At 43.8% G+C, this 17,645-nt stretch overlaps 1 protein-coding gene and 1 long non-coding RNA gene across 5 annotated transcripts in view; both read left to right on the top strand.

Annotated features, from left to right (window-relative positions):
• LOC135100909 (uncharacterized) overlaps window positions 1-17,098 on the top strand; it is a 96,204-nt gene extending 79,106 nt beyond the window's left edge. For 2 of the 3 annotated variants that reach the window (XR_010268970.1, XR_010268972.1), the window contains one exon: window positions 17,038-17,098. This is a non-coding gene — a long non-coding RNA (uncharacterized LOC135100909). The remainder of the gene's footprint in view (window positions 1-17,037) is intronic. The other variant, XR_010268971.1, reaches the window with a different exon arrangement.
• A 305-nt stretch (window positions 17,099-17,403) lies between these two features.
• LOC135100903 (facilitated trehalose transporter Tret1-like) overlaps window positions 17,404-17,645 on the top strand; it is a 9,296-nt gene continuing 9,054 nt past the window's right edge. For both annotated transcript variants that reach the window (XR_010268968.1, XM_064004457.1), the window contains exon 1: window positions 17,404-17,645. This exon is cut by the window's right edge and continues 481 nt beyond it. The gene's annotated coding sequence lies outside the window, so the exon portion shown is untranslated.

Below are 17,645 nucleotides of genomic sequence, written 5' to 3'. Positions count from 1 at the left end.
ACAAAATACACGAAACACACGCAGAGGAGAAGCAGAGTCACAGTGCCACGATCTATTGCATCACCTTGGGAGTGAGACTTGACTGCGCTGACCTGCACTGAGCCGCGTGGTGAGCCTTGAGTGGCTTGGACGGTCACGTACGTACAGGCAAGACACCAGGCAAGCCGTCACCAGGCAAGGACGTGGTTGTCTTTATCAGTAGCACAAGAGAGGGATTTACCTTAATTTTTCTTGAGGTTTGTTTTAATGTGCGTTGTGGGTCTTTTGTCAGGTTACTTGTGTGTGTGTGTGTGTGTTTGTGTGTGTGTGTGTGTGTGTGTGTGTGTGTTGAATTAGTTGGTGAGATTTTTTTTTTGTCTGATGATTTTTTTTTCCTCTTCCTGTTCTTTTTCTTTTCTTTTTTTTTCGTGTTTCTTCTTCGTTCTTTGCCGATTATTAAATTGTTGTATATCCTTTTGTCTCTTTCCTCTCTATATTCTTTAGTTTTCTGTTTTCTCTTTCTCCTCCTCCAAGTCTCCCCATCTTACCAAACACGATCAAGTACAGGAAAACTCCCCTCACCTTCTTTGTCCGTTCGGTGAAGCCATTAACATAACAACCCAGGTCACTGCTCACAAAGAATAAGCCTCACTTGAGTGCCAATACCTGTATTTTTCTGTACCTCTGACTTCCATAACGCTTTTATTTATTTATTTATTTTTTCTCGGACACTGATAATATTTAGTTGTTTGGAATCCCCGGGCTAATAAAGGGAACGCAGTCATGAGCATCAGATTTCGCGTCAGTTTGAATTTCACGGTATTTTCACGTTGGTAATTCATTTAGGGCAGAGCTCAATATAGATCACGGTAGGTATAAATTTCACAGCTACCTCTATCATGTGTCTGGATTTGATGTGGGTATAGGGTGTGGGGTTTATGTCTTTCTCTCTCTCTCTCTCTCTCTCTCTCTCTCTCTCTCTCTCTCTCTCTCTCTCTCTCTCTCTCTCTCTCTCTCTCTCTCTCTCTCTCTCTCCCTCTCTCTCTCTCTCTCTCTCTCTCTCTCTCTCTCTCTCTCTCTCTCCCCGAATGATTGACTTTTCATGCACTTCTTTCCATTTACTTTCCTTTCCCCGGCTCTCTTCTCACTGCATGTTCCTCCCCATCCCTTCCCTCCCCTCCCCTTTCCTTACTTCATTCCTTCATGTCCCTTCGTCATCTTGCCTTCATCTCCCATACGCGGCACTTCGCAGCATATACAGGCATACGTGGACTGAATGAGTGTCTGGCTGGCGGGTTGGGTGAGTTGCTGGCTGGTCTGAACGGTGACCCAGACGCATCTCCTCCTCCACACACTTAAAATGAGACGTCACCCTTACGAAATGGAGTTACTCTGAATGATATGTGACTCTCCCTCTTTTCCTCCTCTCTCTCTCTCTCTCTCTCTCTCTCTCTCTCTCTCTCTCTCTCTCTCTCTCTCTCTCTCTCTCTCTCTCTCTCCTTCCCTCTCGCACACTTTCTCACTCTTCTCCTCCTCCTCCGCCTCCGCCTCCGCCTCCGTCGCGAGAAAAAGACGTGACCCGTAAAGTGAGTCTCCGTAACTTGTCCCGTCGCTCAAGGAGGCTCCCCGACACACTGTTTGGTTCCTGGGTCTCATGTTTTCCCGGTGTAGTGTTGTGCAGTTCGAGTCCCCGTCAGAAGAGGGATTTATAACCTAAGGAAACTCGACCCAAAGTGAGAGGTGTGTGGATCTAGGTGTTGTGAGATGGTGGGTTGTGGTGGTGGTGGTGGTGGTGGGGGTTGTGAGTTTTTCAGTGATGGTGGAGTTCATTGTGTGTGTGTGTGTGTGTGTGTGTGTGTGTGAGGTACGTATGTGGGGATGCTTTTTTTTTTCTGTGTTGGTAGTTTTGTATATGTTTCGGTGTGTGTGTGTGTGTGTGTGTGTGTTTCCTCGTGTTTGTTTGAATTTGTGTTGTGTTCTCTGGTGTCATATTATTTTGGTGTTGTTTTTATTGATGTGTGTGTTGCTTTGGTAGTGGTGGTAGTGTCTGTCTGTCTGTCTGTCTGTCTGTCTGTTCTTACAACGCTATACATTTATTCTTCTCTGATTAAAACAAATACGAGACGTACAAAAAATGTTATTGATGTGGAGAGTGCAGAGGATAAGTCATTATTAATCAGAAAAGATGGAAGAAAAAGAAAGCTTTGTAACGAAAGTAAAAAAAGTTCTTGTGAGCAATAAAAAAGCGAACAAACGTACAAGTAATGCAAACACACACACACACACACACACACACACACACACAATAAATAAATAAATAAAACAGGTGAAGTCATGAATACGGAATAAAAGTCACTCGCGAAATAGATTTGAGGAGAGTTACACCACAAAAATCAGCCAATAAATAAATAAATCAAGGAGCCGTGTCTTGTCGCTATCCCCCGCTGGCAGTCCTCATAAAGCACTCAAATATTAAACTCAATTCTCTATCAGGCTTATATATTCTCAGAAAAGACCACCATCAGGATCCCTCCCAACGCCCTCCCACCCTCCCTCTCTCTCTCGTCCTTAGTCCCCGCAATATATTAACTTTCCGACACACCCCAAACATTACCTTACAAACTTATCATGTATCTTGCTAACTCTTGAATATTCCTTGCTCCTCTTCCTCCTTCCCTTCTCTTTTTTTTTTATTCATCTTCGTCTTTCTCCTCCTCCTATATGTAACTCCTCTTCCTCCTCCTCCCTTTGTCTCTCTGAAACACAATTTAAAACCTGCTTCGAGCCTCCATTATCTGATTACACTAGTTTGAAATTCCCCATGCATTTTTTTTCATAACCTCTCTTGCACCCATTCCCTCTCAATCCCCAAAATTCCCGGCAGTCCTTCCCTAATTCCAAGACTCGCCCAAAGCTTTATTCCTCCCCTTCCATCCTCACGAATCGCCACCCATCACTTCATTCCTCCCCCTCTGTACCCACCAGGTCCCTCCCAATGCCCCATTTCTTCTCTCCCAACCCCACCAAGTCCCTCCTAGCGCTCCATTTCCTTCCCTCCATGCCCAACACATCTCACTCAACCCTTTAATTCCTTCACCACCCCATCCCCAGCAAGCTCCGCCCAAATATAACTCCCTTTCCACCAAACACTATCCGACACTTCCTCCCCCACCTCCACCATCTCATATCCCACCCAGTGCCTTAATTTCTCCCCCCACGCCCCCAACGACCCCCAAACGCACCCCAGCCCGTCCCGTCCGTCCCATGAACCCTCCAATCTTGGCGAAAGGGAACAAATGGGGCGCAGTTAATGCCCGTTTTGTTGGCAGCCCCGTTACTTATGGCTGGCTCTAAGTCACTATTTTGCCCATTAAAACTTCCGCGTTTAAGTTTGAGCGTAATTAAGCCCCATGTCCCCCCAGGAAAAGGCCATTTCCTGCAGTGTCCCTTTGCGAGTTGTCCTCCTCCTCGTCCTCCTCCTGCATACGTTCTTCTCCATCTTATTCTCTTCCTCTTCCTTCTTTTCTTCCTGCATGCGTTCTCCTCCTCCTCCTCCTCCTCCTCATCATCATCATCATCCTTCGTGCGTTCTTCTCCTTCTCATTCTCTTCCTCTTTCTTCTTCTTCTTCCTGCATGCGTCCTCCTCCTACTCCTCTTCCTCCTCCTCCTCCTGTGTGGGTTATTCTCTACCTCCTCCTTCTGCTGTGTGATTTTTCTTCTTCCTCCTCCTGTGCGGGTCTTTCTCTACTTCCTCCTCCTCCTGCTGGGTGGGTCGCCTTCTTCTTTCTCCTCCATCTGCTGTGTGAGTCCCCTTCTTCTTCCTCCTCTTCCTCCTCCTCCTCCTCCTCCTCCTCCTCCTCCTCCTCTTCCTCGGGATAAATGAAGGGATGCCGCTAAATTTGACCTCTCGTAGTGCAGGGAAGGAATTAGTCAGGCCTTGTGAAAGATGAGATGCTGCGGCGCCTTGCCCTAATGGTGCTGGTGTTAGGGAGGGAGTATGTGTGTGCGTGTGTGTGTGTGTGTGTGTGTAGGAGATTGGTGTGCTCAGGTATGGGGATTAGAGAGAGAGAGAGAGAGAGAGAGAGAGAGAGAGAGAGAGAGAGAGAGAGAGAGAGAGTGAGAGTGAGTGTCTTTAAACCATTGACCTCTTCTTCCTTCCTCATTCACATGCACGCAAACGAAAACAAACAAAAACAACAAAGAAAAAAAAAAGAAACGTGACAGATCACCACCACCACCACCACCACCACCACCAGCGAACCAAGAAGAAAAGAAAGATGAGAGAAAAGAAAACGGAAGAAAAGAAGAAGAAAAATAAGGAAGAAAAAATCCAATGTCTTGACCTTGAAAAATTAAGCTTTGAACGAGAGAGAGAGAGAGAGAGAGAGAGAGAGAGAGAGAGAGAGAGAGAGAGAGAGAGAGAGAGAGAGAGAGAGAGAGATGCGTGCCTGGCTTCACTATTCAAAAGAAAAGGTGGGGTAGGGAAGGGAAGGGAAGGGAAGGGGAGGGAAGGGAAGGGAAGGGGAGTCAGTGGACGTAACCAGCCGCCCATTAGGTAATAGGTTGTGAAATTAATGGGGCAATTCAAGGTTATTTCCTCCCCCTCCCTTCACCCCCTTCGTTCCCCTTTCCCTTGCTCGATTTTTTCTCAGTTGCGGGAGGAAGGGAGGAGGGAAAGAGGAGGAGGGAAGGATAGAGAAGGAGGGAGGGAAGTGAAGGGAGGAAAGACTGATGGAAGGAAGTTAGAAGTTCATGATGAGAAAGACAATGAAATGTTTTAGAAAAGAAAGAAAAAAAAGTAAAAAAAACAAATCAGTAGGGCAGTTGTGTTGTTTGTTTACTAATATATTCAAAAAGTCAAATTTACGTCTTCACTTTTTTTCTTTCTCCTTTTTCACTCTTGCTTTTCTTTTGTCATGGTTTCTTGATTATTTTCTTCTCATGCTCCTCCCGCTGCAGTGTTCGCTTTTAATGACTCTTCTTTCAGTTTTCTTTCTTTCTATATTCTCATTCTATATTCAAGATTTTTTTCTCTTCCTTCCTTTTTACCTTTTTGGCATTTCATCAATATTTTTGTCCTTAATATCTTCTTAGGAGAGACTTTTCTTGTTTTTCTTCTTTTGGGGAATTTCAACTTTATTTGTTCAAACTCTTTTTAGAAATCACGGTTTTCTTGTGTATAGGAATTATATTTTCTTCGTTTACATGTTCAAATTCTTGTTTACATTATTTTCTTCGCATTGTCTTGTTTTCCTTGCTGTTGGCGTCCAATTTGCTCTTTTCCCCTCTTATGGAGACCTTTATTTTTCTCGCGACTCTCCTCATTTATTTATCCAACTTATTTTATATTTCATCTGAACACAATAAGACTGAACGATTCCCACACAACAGTCCAACACGACCCCCAAGTTTACAGGGCAGTCAGTAACTTCCTCGCTTTTTACTTCGTCATCTCTTCTGTAGCTTCATATATTCACCCCTTTTATTTATCTTATCTAGTCTACATCAGGATACAAGAGAGCTGAACGATTCCCACACAACAGTCCAACACGGTCGCCAAGTTTACAGGATTCTCAGTTAACTTCCTCGCTTTTTCATTCGATCAGTTTTATTTCTTTTCCCGTAGCCTCAATACTCTCCCATTTATTTGCCTTACCAATCTTAGTACATCTTCCGACATAAGTGAATTGAATGACTCCCACACAAGTCCCACACGACCGTCAAGTTTACAGGGTCCTTCAGTAACTCTCGCTTTTCGTTCAGTGAGCTTTTTCGTAGCTTCAATACTGTCCCCTTTATTTACCTTACCAAACCTACATCTTCTGGACTTCAGTGAAATTAATAACTCCCACACAAGTCCCAAATCTTCAAGTTTGCAGGGTTTTTTAGTAACTTCTCTTTTCACTCCGTCAGCTTTCCTGTAGCTTCATGTAGACTGATTGAGATTCTTGCCGCAGTGTGGATCCTAATGTTATGGCGGCGCACCGGCAGTGTGGGGGGGTCTGTTGATCTGCCTTCTCTTTGACACGGATTCGCACCAAGGCAGGGACGAAGAGCTGCCTTCGTGTTTGTTGCCTTCCAGCCTTTCCTTTGTATCCTTTGCTTGGCATTTTGTTCCTGTTCATTCTTTGCTCATTCTTCTATCCTTACCTCTCCTTTCAAGCTTCTTCATCCTTCCTCTCTCGCCTATTCTTGTCCTTTGCTTTTCCTTTCATTTTTGCTCATCCATATATTCTTGACTATCCTTCTATTTTTTTACATTCTTCTTTCCTTAATCATTCTTAGGTTAGATTACGTTAAGTTAGATTACATTAGATTTGGTTAGGCTAAGTTAGGTCAAGTTATGTAAGGCTCGATTAGGTTAGGTAAGGCTTGATTAAGTAAGGTAAGGTTAGGTAAGTTTACATTAGGTAAGATTAAGTTACAAACTATGTAAGGTAGGAGAGATTGAATTTCATACCTCTATTATGCTTTCGTATCCCTTCTCTTTTTTTTGTATTTTCCCTGTATTTCCTCTTTTTCGTGTTTTCCTTACCTTTCGCCACTTTCCTTTCCCTCTCAACGCACAGGCAGACAGACGAACAGACAGACAGACGCATTATCTCACATCACGTTCTCCGTCCATCGTCCTCTCCAGTCCATCTCCTTTCCATTTCTCTCCCTCCCATTCACCAGCACGTCCCTCATTTCAACAATTTTCCCTTCCATTCCTTCCTTTCTTCCATTTCTCCTCACTTATTCTTTTTCCTCCCCGTAACTTCTTCTCTTATCTCTCTCCTTTTACCACATTTTTTTCACTTTTTCACTCTTTTTTTTTCTTTTGCCTTTTTCATTTTCTTGTTTTAGTTTTTAATCGTTTATTCGTCACATATTCTTCTCTACTAACTCTTTTTTTCTCTCTTTTTCATTCCATCACATTTCTTCTTATTTTCCCCCCTTTTAGTAGTTTTTAATCTTTGTCTTTATGCATTTCGCTCCAAATCTTTCCCTTCTCTCTCCATTCTCCTTTTTCATTTTTCATTTCCTCACACTTCTCCTTATTTCATTTTTTTTTTCCTTTTTGTTTCCTATTCATTCTCTTACATTTTTCCCTTATTTCCTCTCACTTCCTTCCTCTTTCCTCTCCTTTCCCTCTTATCTCTCCTTATTTCACCTTTGTTCCTTCCTGTTTCCTCTCCGTTCCCTTACATTTCTCCTTATTTCCCCTTTTTCCCTTCGTGTTTCCTCTTCATTCCAACACATTTTTTAAACCTTTTTTTCCTTTGCTGTTCCAGTCCTTTCCTTTACATTTCTCCTTACCTCTCCTTTTCCCTTCCTGTCTCCCCTCCATTCCCTTACGTTCCCCCCTTATTTTCCCTTTTCCCATCCTGTCCCAGTCCTGCATCTCTCCTCGTTTATTCCTTCCTCCCCAATTCCCTTCCTTCTTACCTGCAAGCCCTTGTTTCATTATGGCAGCACCCATATTTCACTAGATTCCTCCAACCAGCATCGGCTTTGTAGGCTTAGGCGGCACTAAGTTAAGCCTATGTTTTACAGGATTAATGCCAGAAGAGTGGGATAGGACAAGGGAGAGTGGGGAGAGGAAGGGACGGAAGGTGGGAGAGGTGAGAGCACATGTTGTTTGTATTGAGGTTAATGGAGGTTTGTTTGTGTGTGAGTTGGGGAGGGTACGTGGATGGAAGGTGGGAAGGTCTGTGTGTGTGAGGGAGGGAGGGAGGGAGGGAAGTGTGTGTGTGTGTGTGTGTGTGTGTGTGTGTGTGTGTGTGTGTGTGTGTGTTTCCAGTCTGGAAGTATTTGTTTTTTCTCACTTGTTTGTTTGTGATTAGCACTTTCCTGTATATAATATCTATTTCTACTTATTCCCTATGTTATCCTGTATCAATTATGTAGGTATGTATCTATCTGTCCTTCTATCTTTCTATCTATATACATATGTTTGTATTCATTCATCTACCTATCTATCTATCTACGTTTATCTCTACCTATCCATCTATCTATCCATATCTATCTACCTATTTATCTATCTACCTATTTTTCTATCTTCCTATCCACCTATCCATTCATCCGTCTCTCGTTTTCTATCAGTGAGCATCGGTGGTCGGGAGGCCCAGTTGGGTTGACAATGTCTTTATCAACCCAGACAATGGCCGCCCCTCGAGCCTGGATAAGGAGGGGAAGACGGGGGAGGGGGGAAAGGAGGAAAAATTGGAGGAGGAAAAGAAGGAAGTGGAGGAGGTCACGGGAGAGGAGGTGGTGATGGTGGTAGTGGAGGATTGGAACGAAAAGATTGAGAGAGAGAGAGAGAGAGAGAGAGAGAGAGAGAGAGAGAGAGAGAGAGAGAGAGAGAGAGAGAGAGAGAGAGAGAGAGAGAGAGAGAGAGAGAGAGAGAGAGATATTGTAAGAACGAGGAAACAAATGCTAGCAAGTAATGATTATCTCTCTCTCTCTCTCTCTCTCTCTCTCTCTCTCTCTCTCTCTCTCTCTCTCTCTCTCTCATTCGACTTCCATTCTAACGCTCATGTTTGGAGGAGGAAGAGCAGGAGGAAGAGGAGGAGGGGGAGGAGGGGGAGGAGTAGGAGGAGGAGGAGGAGGAGGAGGAGGAGGAGGAGGAGGAGGAGGAAGAGGGGGAGGAGGGGGAGAGGGGGAGGAGGAGGAGGCAGTGGTTACCCCAACACTAATAACATTCCTGAGTGCCAACAGTGACCTGGTGGGGGGAGGGAGAATGGGGTGGGGGGAGCAGGATTAGGGAGGAGGGTCGGAAGGGGAGGGGGAAGAGTGAGGGGAAGGGAGAAGAGGAGTAGGTGGAGAAGAGGCAATAATGTAACACTGGCGAGGATGAGAGAGAGAGAGAGAGAGAGAGAGAGAGAGAGAGAGAGAGAGAGAGAGAGAGAGAGAGAGAGAGAGAGAGAGAGAGAGAGAGAGAGAGAGAGAGAGAGAGAGAGATCATGACGCAAACAATTCTATAAGCAGTATTATCATTACCACCAATATTAGTGATAATTATAGTAGTAGTAGCAGTAATAATAATAATAATAATATAATAATGATAATAATAATAATAATTAACAATCCGCCTCGCTGCTCACTAATTGGCATGACTGGAATCCGAGCGAAAGCAGGTAGAGAGAGAGAGAGAGAGAGAGAGAGAGAGAGAGAGAGAGAGAGAGAGAGAGAGAGAGAGAGAGAGAGAGAGAGAGAGAGAGAGACATACACTAAATACGAGTACTTCCTCAGTTCATCAACAGTAATAATGATAATGGTGATAATAAAAAATAATAACAAACAGCAAACAATACGTAACACAAGGTAATAATCCCGCTTTGTCTCATAATTCCATTCCTCTTCTAATCCAGAGTTACAAGGAACTTCACAAAACAAGCCAAGCATTCGGAAAAAAAAAAATAGTACGACATGATAACGATACTCTCCTTACACAAAAGCCCCAGGTTTTCTGATAGACTTTTAATTCGCTTCTCATCAAGAGTTATATGAAAATTCAAGGAACAAGTTGAGTGTACAGCATTCATAAGGTAAATGTACGATAATTGGGATAACTAGAGGGAGTGTAGAGCATCAATTCGATATTCACCTTACACAAAAGTCCTCTTGTGTTTTCTGAGTGTTCATTTCTGTTCTGATCAAGAATTACATGAAAGTTCAGGTAACAAATTCAGTGTATGGCATTCAGAAGTTAAATGTACGATAATTGGAGGGAGCGTAAGAGTTAAATGCGACTCTCTCAGGTTCTTTTTATATGTCCATTTCGTTTTTTATCAAAAGTTACGTAGAAATACAGAGTGTACAGCATTCAGTGGTTAAATGTACGATGGCTGAGGGACGGTAGGGGCTCGGAACTCCACAACCCCACACACGAGCGCTCTCCCAGCTGATCTGATCCTCCTCCACGTCCTCGATCGCCCTCGCAACTGGATTACTCGAGGCGGCAGCTGTGAGTCGTGCGTCATTCCCCTCAGCTGTCGAAGCCTACGTGCTCCTCATAACGCAACGAGTGAGCGGTGTCCCCAAACTCCCGCCACTCGGATTACGTGTGAGAACTGAATGAATTATGTACGTGGAGAACTGAATTGATTATGTAAGTTTACTATGATGGGTTTTGTTTTAGTAGGTCAGGGTTGTTGGACTGGTAGTGAGAAGAGGCAAGAAGGTGGTGATGAAAAAAGGGATATTTGTTATGGTAGGGATAGTGGAAAGAGGAGGAAAATGGATGATGACAAGGTGAAGAAGAGGTAAATGGATGATGGTGGTGATGGGTACGAGTAAAATTAATGCGAAGAAAATTGTGGTAAAGGTGGCAAGAAAAGAAATTACAAAGAAAAAGAAAGAAAAGAAAAAGAAAACAGATACATAAGAACAATGAAAGGATAATGAAGCAGACGAAGAAGAAAAAAGTGATAAAGACGACTAAGATGAAGATGAAAAACAAGATAATAAGTCGAAGATTACGAGGAAAAAAAAAAAAAAGATAAAGGCGAAGAAGAGGAAGAATTAAAAGGAGGAGAAAGGGAACAAAACCCACTCCAAAACAAAAGCTATCTACGTACTAAAGAAATAAAACGACTACATAACCCACACTCATAAAAGAAACCAAGGACATAACTTAAAAAAAAAAAAAATCACAAACCACAACTAAATGAAGAAAACACACACACACACACACACACACACACACACACACACAGCTTCGTAATTAATTGTTTTCTCCCCTTCCTTGTTCCGTCTCATGCGTTATCTGGCGTCTAGGCTGCGTCGATGCGTCAGCCGAGGGGAAAGATAACTTGGGACGTAATTAGAAGCGTCCGTAGGAGAATGAAGGAAGTCAGGCGCCGCGCGAGAGTTTATCAGCTGGACCACGCCAGAGAGAGAGAGAGAGAGAGAGAGAGAGAGAGAGAGAGAGAGAGAGAGAGAGAGAGAGAGAGAGGCCCTGGGAACAGCCGCACCAGACGTTATCATCGACACGCGGATCCTTTTAAAAGTCCCCATGGCCTACTCAGTGTTGGAACTGCCACTGTGCGTCCCAGTATTATGCTCAGCGACTTCTTTCTCCTTCTCTTCCGGCTCTACCTGCATCTGTTCTCTTTCTCCTTCTCTTCCGCCTCTACCTGCATCTGTTCTTTCACTCTTCCTTGGTTTTTTTTTTTGTGTAATATCTACTTGTCTTCATTTTTGTTCGTATTTCATCGTCTCTCATCTTCTTTTCCTTCCTTTATAATTCTAAAGTTTTTTTTTATTTGTCACCCTTACTTAATTCATGTTTTATTTCATTACCTCCAGTTTTCTTCTCCTCATCTACTGTTTCGATATTATTCTAAACACTCTCTTTTATCTATTTCTCTTATTTCTCTTATGTCTTTTCCTCCTCTTCCTTCTTCCTTCTCCTTGTTCCTACGTCTCCTACTCTTCCCTCTTTTCCTTTTGCTTTTATTGCATGTGTTCCATCCCCTATGGTTTTTCTTTCCTTCCCCTCATCTGTTCGCATACCCCACAAATTTTTGCTCTTTCCCCCTCCCTTCAAAGCCTCTCCTTTTTACTCCTCTTCTAATTTTTTGTGGGGTTCCTCAGTTCAGCTTTCTTTTTTTTTGGGGGGGTATGGAAAGAGGGAGGGGAGTTTTTTTTTTATTTAGCGAAAATCTTTATCTTCTTCTGGCAGTGACTAAGGAGAACGTATTGGTAGGAAGTGTAATTTAGTTTGTAATCACCTTAGTCATGCTTCAACTGAACGTAATTAGAGTTTAAGAATCCTATAGAATAATTTGAATAGTAAGGCACATCGAGCTTTTATTTATTTATTTATTTATTTATTTATTTATTTATTTACTTACCTATGCATTTATTGTTTCTTTTTTTCCTATTTACATCACTTGGCTCTCTCGCACTTAAGGTATAGCGAACAATGGAGGTTTATTGTGTTGTGGTGTCGCTGTTACGAGAATGTAATGGCACTGTCTAAGGTTACGACAGAGCGCTACCTCTCCTGCCTTCTGAATGTCGCAAGCCAGGACCAAACTCGCAATCTTCAAACCACGAACCGAGCATATTACTACGGAGCCAACAATTTTCTCTCTCTCTCTCTCTCTCTCTCTCTCTCTCTCTCTCTCTGACGGCAGGATCATGGAGGAAAATTATGTGAATGGCCTTTGTATGGACTGAGTAGAAAGGACGGGGTAGGGAGGGAAGGAAGGATGGAGGGAGGGAGGGAGGGAGGGACGGAAGGAAGGAAGGAGGGAGGGAGGGAGGGAGGGAGGGAGATAAAGGCAGGACTGGTTTAGGATATCAAATACCGACCGTTACTACATTATTACTGCAAAACGTAAGGAAATGGGGGATATATGTTCGGAAAAAGAGATGTACGAGTACGTAAGGAAATAAAGAAAGAACATAACAAAATAGTAAGGAAAATAAAGAAAACATAACAAAATAGTCATAACCAAAGTGTATGGACTACCTAACGGAGGAATGACTGAGAGGAATCTAAAAAAAAAAGTAACAGATAAGAATATTTAATAAATTTTATAAAGTTGAAGTCCTAACTGAAGACTGGCTGAGTAGCTTAAAAAAAAATAAATAAACTAAACTAAACTAACCTAAACCAGGAAATAAAAACACTTAAGATTAAAGAAAAAAGTCCAAAAATAAAGTCCAAACCGAAGATTGAAAGAGGAGGCTGAGTATCGATCGCGTAAACACACTCAGGAAGGGAATATCTATAGACACAACGGGCGAGAGACCGAGCGAGAAGGAAGGAAGGAAGGAAGGAAGGAAGGTAAGACGTGCTGTTTACAGAAAGGTGAGGAAAGCCTTTAGAGAAAAATAATCGCATCTGGGAAGTTAATCATTGGTGGGGTGTAAATTTCGCTTTTGGTCGAGTAGCTGCGAGATAAGAGCCAAGGGGGAGCTATTGTGCCGCGGGAGGGAAGGAGGGAGGAAAGGAGAGAGAGAGGGAGAGACAGAGAGATAAACGAGGAAGGAAGGAAGGGATGGAGGAAGAAAGGGTAAGAAAGGAAAATGGTGTTGCTAAGTGGAAAAGGGGATTCGTGTGTGTGTGTGTGTGTGTGTGTGTTTGTGTGTGTCTTCTTATTACGAAAGTCCGGATATTAGCCTTTGTGATTCCTTTATCCGTCGTCACGTGATGTATGCGAGTGTCAAGAGGAGGAGGAGGAGGAAGAGGAGGAGGAGGAGGAGGAAGAAGAATAATGAGAGGAAGAAGAGAAGGAAGAATAATGAGAGGATGAGAAATGGAAGCTAGCGATGAAGGAAAAGGAGGACGAGAAGAAAAGGAAAGGACTGAGAGTAGAAAAGATGAAAATAGAGAGAGAGGGAGGAGAGTAGATGAGTAGAAAAACGAGAAAAAAGGAAATAGGTGGAAAAAGAGGAAAGAACACAAGGAAGGGGACTAAAAAAAGCGGAAATGAGAACTGGGAACAGAAGAAGGTGCAAAGAACGAAGGAGAAAAAGGGGCGAAAAAAACACGGAATATAGGAAAAGAAAACACAGATGGGGAAGGAGAGAGAGAGAGAGAGAGAGAGAGAGAGAGAGAGAGAGAGAGAGAGAGAGAGAGAGAGAGAGAGCCATCTGGTGGGAATCGATGAAGTCTGACACGCTCCTTTATCTCTTCTCGTAACCCTGACATCGCTGACGTTAATTAAGGAACTCCTAGTCGTGTTTCCCTTGCCCAGTACCACGTGGCTCTCCTCTCGTGCGAGTGCGTGTGCGTGCGTGCGTGCGTGCGTGCGTGCGTTCAATTAAGGAGCAGGAGGTACGTAGGCGCCCCTGTTCAGACTGCCAGGAATAGAGAGGGAACATGTGCCACTCTCGGGGGGAAAATTTGTGTATCTGGCGAGACTTCGGGACAAAAAAGTAAAATTTGCGGGCCGAGTTTGGGAGCAGCGTGCCTCGAGGAGCTGATTGGCCTGTTGGTGGTGGTGGTGGTGGTGGTGGTGATGTGTGGAGTGATTGTGTGCGTGTTTTGTGAGATGGTTTGATAAGGGGAAGGAGGAGAAGAATTGTGAAGCTTTCGTTTTCAGAGGAAGGTTGTGTGATGGTTGTAATAGGTGGTAGGATATTGATAATTTGGAGTTACTACTACTACTACTACTACTACTACTACTACTACTACTACTACTGATGGTGGTGATGATAATGATAATAATAATAATAATAATAACAAAGAAACGTTAATGGTGGTGATATGCATAGATGAAAATAACATTCTCATGCTGCATAATTAGGATTTAAATGAAAGTAATATGCAAATTAGTTCTTCAGTATTGTACGCGACACACACACACACACACACACACACACTTACTCATGGTGTGTGTGTGTGTGTGTGTGTGTGTGTGTGTGTGTGTGTGTGACCTTTCTCCATTCACTCCTGAACACAAATTCAAACCAAATAGTTGTACGGTTCACCCACTTCCTTCCTGCTTCCTCCCTCCCTCCTTTTGTTCCTGCTTCCCTCCCTCCCTCCCTCCCTCCCTCCCTCCCTCCCTCTAGCCTCTCAGTACAGATTCAATAATGTTAATCTAAACGTGGCATTTTGCTCTCCACCTGGGAATTTCTCTCTCTCTCTCTCTCTCTCTCTCTCTCTCTCTCTCTCTCTCTCTCTCTCTCTCTCTCTCTCTCTCTCTCTCTCTCTCTCTCTCTCTCTCTCTCTCTCTCTCTCTCTAATACAGACTAATGGAAGCACGGAAAACTTAATCTAAGGAAGAGACACGGCAGAAAACTTTTACTGACAGCTGAAAAGAAACAAAGCAGGAAGGCAAATGATTAAACGACGAGTGAACAAGGAAATGAAAACAAGTCAAGTCACGTGTCCTTGGAGTCTCTCATTCATTTCATTCACGACACCAAGGAACATCATGACTTCCATTTATTTGTTTTTTTTTTGTTTGTTTTTTCTCTTTTTCTCTGTGTGTGTGTCTTTCAATCCATTTGCATCCTTGGTTCCTTCAGACTCCCCACGGTTTTATATAAATTAATCTCTCTTATGTACGTGTTTCTTTTCAGTTATTATTGTATGAAAAGGATGTTTGATAAATTGATAGAAAAACTCCATTAATTTCTCAGCTTAAAAGACACGAAGTATCATGAAAGCTTAATATCTTCACTGATTACGTTCTTTCTTTTCTTTATTCTTTTTAGTTGTCACGATTTTTCTCCATTTCTCATTTACTTTCATAGTTTAACTTTTTTTTTTTTCGTTTCCATAATATCTTGTCCTTTTTTTTTCTTTTCAGTTTCAAGTAACGAATAAATCTTAAAACAATAATTTACTATTTGTGTGTTTTTTTCTTGTCATCATTTTCTTCACCTACCCATTACTCTCTTAGTTTAGAAAGCTCATTCTCCTTTGCTTTCATCAATATCACGTGTCTTTTCTTACACATGAGTCACGTTCATCACAGTCATCAGTGTCTTCCCTTACATCGATCATAACCAGTGCGTCGCTAAGATTTTCCTTCACCTATCCATTGCGTTTTAGTCTGTAAGTTTCATTTTTCTTTGTTATCATCAATATTACGTCTCTTTTCTTATACAGGCATCACATTCAGCAATGTCTCCTCTTACATCGATCATAACCAGTGCACAGCTTCATCAGACTCGAGCAGGAACCCACTGAGTCTAATAAGAGAAACTTCTTTGCATCCCCGAGAGTGCAATCAAAACCTTCTCCTCCTTTAAGAAATCTTGCGACTTGTTTGCTGGATGTCATTGTCTTGCACCTCGCTCACTTCCGTCACTATTCAGGACTGCTCTCTAAGGATTCCGCACCGCCGCCCTCGTCGCCTCCTTTACCTTTGCTTATCTCTCCATGCTATCTTCCTCCTCCTCTTCCTCGTGGTATTGCTCCTGAAAATATTTTTTTCTTGTTGCTGCCTCACTTCTTATTGATGTCTAAGCTGTGTGTTGAGAGGATGTCACTCTGCTGCTGCTGCTCATCGTGTTTGCTTGGTGACGTGCTGGTGTTGATGAGATTAAGAGGTGTTTTTTACTTTCTCTCTCTCTCTCTCTCTCTCTCTCTCTCTCTCTCTCTCTCTCTCTCTCTCTCTCTCTCTCTCTCTCTCTCTCTCTCTCTCTCTACACCTGTTCCCTGTTCCTTCAGCGACAGATGTTATCCACACCTAGCACACGTGACTCGCTAATTACCGAGCCTTTTACGCCTCCTTGTGGTAATGGCTTGAGAGAGAGAGAGAGAGAGAGAGAGAGAGAGAGAGAGAGAGAGAGAGAGAGAGAGAGAGAGAGAGAGAGAGAGAGAGAGAGAGAGAGAGAGAGAGAGAGAGAGAGAGAGAGAGAGAGAGAGAGAGAGAGAGAGAGAGAGAGAGAGAGAGAGAGAGAGAGAGAGAGAGAGAGAGAGAGAGAGAGAGAGAGAGAGAGAGAGAGAGAGAGAGAGAGATATCACAGTTATCCTCAAACTCACAAAAAGAAAAGGGGAAAAAAAAACTGATGTGAGGAAATTGCTTCGTTTCCCTCAGTCCTCTGCCACACATCCCACATACCACCACCACCACTGCCGCCGCACCATCACTGTTGCTACTGTCACCCACCACCACCACCAGCACCACTGCCCCTTCAGCATCACTGTTGCTACTGTCACTCACCACCACTACTACCACAACCACCACCACCACAAAAGTAACAACAGTAGCACAATAGTATACAGAAATGATGTCATCATTGTCATCATCATTATCGTCGTCGTCGTGATTAACATTGTTTTACCTGCTATCGTTCTCACCGTCACTGTCTCCCTCACCTGTCTCTAGTCCCACTCACTCTACATGCCACTCACACGAGGTCATCACCACCACCATCACCACCACCACCACCACCACCACCACCACCACCACTACTACTCACAATGACATTAAAAGCCACCAAAAAAATCAGCGGCAGCAATAATGGCGCCTCGCGATGCCTTACACCTTCACAGTAATTTTATTATTTTCCCTAATGGTTTCATGCATTTTATTCCAGTCAACATTTTAGCGCCCCCAGCCCTATTGTTCGTATTAATTTTGTGAATTTTCTCCCTGCAGGTAACCAGCCAGGCCAGCTGTCCTGTCGACGCAACCCCCGCCAGCTGGTGTGCCCGCCAGCTGTGCTCACTGCGAGCTGCTCTGTGCTCCAAGCAGCAGTGTGTTCTTGCCACGCCCGCCTCCACCACACCTGGCGCGCTGACCTCCTGCCACCACCTTGGCTCTCACGGTTAGAGTGTCGGGCAGTAGAGGCGCCGCCTTGGAAGGCAGTGGCCGTGGCATCGAGAGGCGCGGTCCACCCCGAGTGGTATGCCCGCCCGCCACGCCGACAGAGTGCACGGAAACCCAAGTCGACTCTTAGCGGAGAGTCTGTTTCGCCGCGGCATGCTAAAGTTACAAGCCTCACGTCGGCAGTGTTTCCTGCGCAGTAACTCTGACTTTCGAAATAATCGAGAGTGGAATTTATCTTAGGCTGTTCTGGACACGTGTTGCTTCTTGGCCAGCCCGAGTGTTCCACTCCAGCCACCACTCCGCGAGCTTCCCATCGTGCACTTGATCCACGCCATCTTGATCATAAGACAGTTTTGACATAAAGCAGACAAGTTCCCCACCCTCCCTTCACCCGCCACCCCCCCACACAACCCTTCACAAATCGAGGAGGGCCGCCG

Source organism: Scylla paramamosain, chromosome 5 (genome assembly GCF_035594125.1).
Source record: "Scylla paramamosain isolate STU-SP2022 chromosome 5, ASM3559412v1, whole genome shotgun sequence".
NCBI lineage: Eukaryota > Metazoa > Arthropoda > Malacostraca > Decapoda > Portunidae > Scylla > Scylla paramamosain.
The sequence above is the reverse complement of the archived record's forward strand: the minus strand, read 5'-3'. Positions and strand labels throughout refer to the sequence as shown.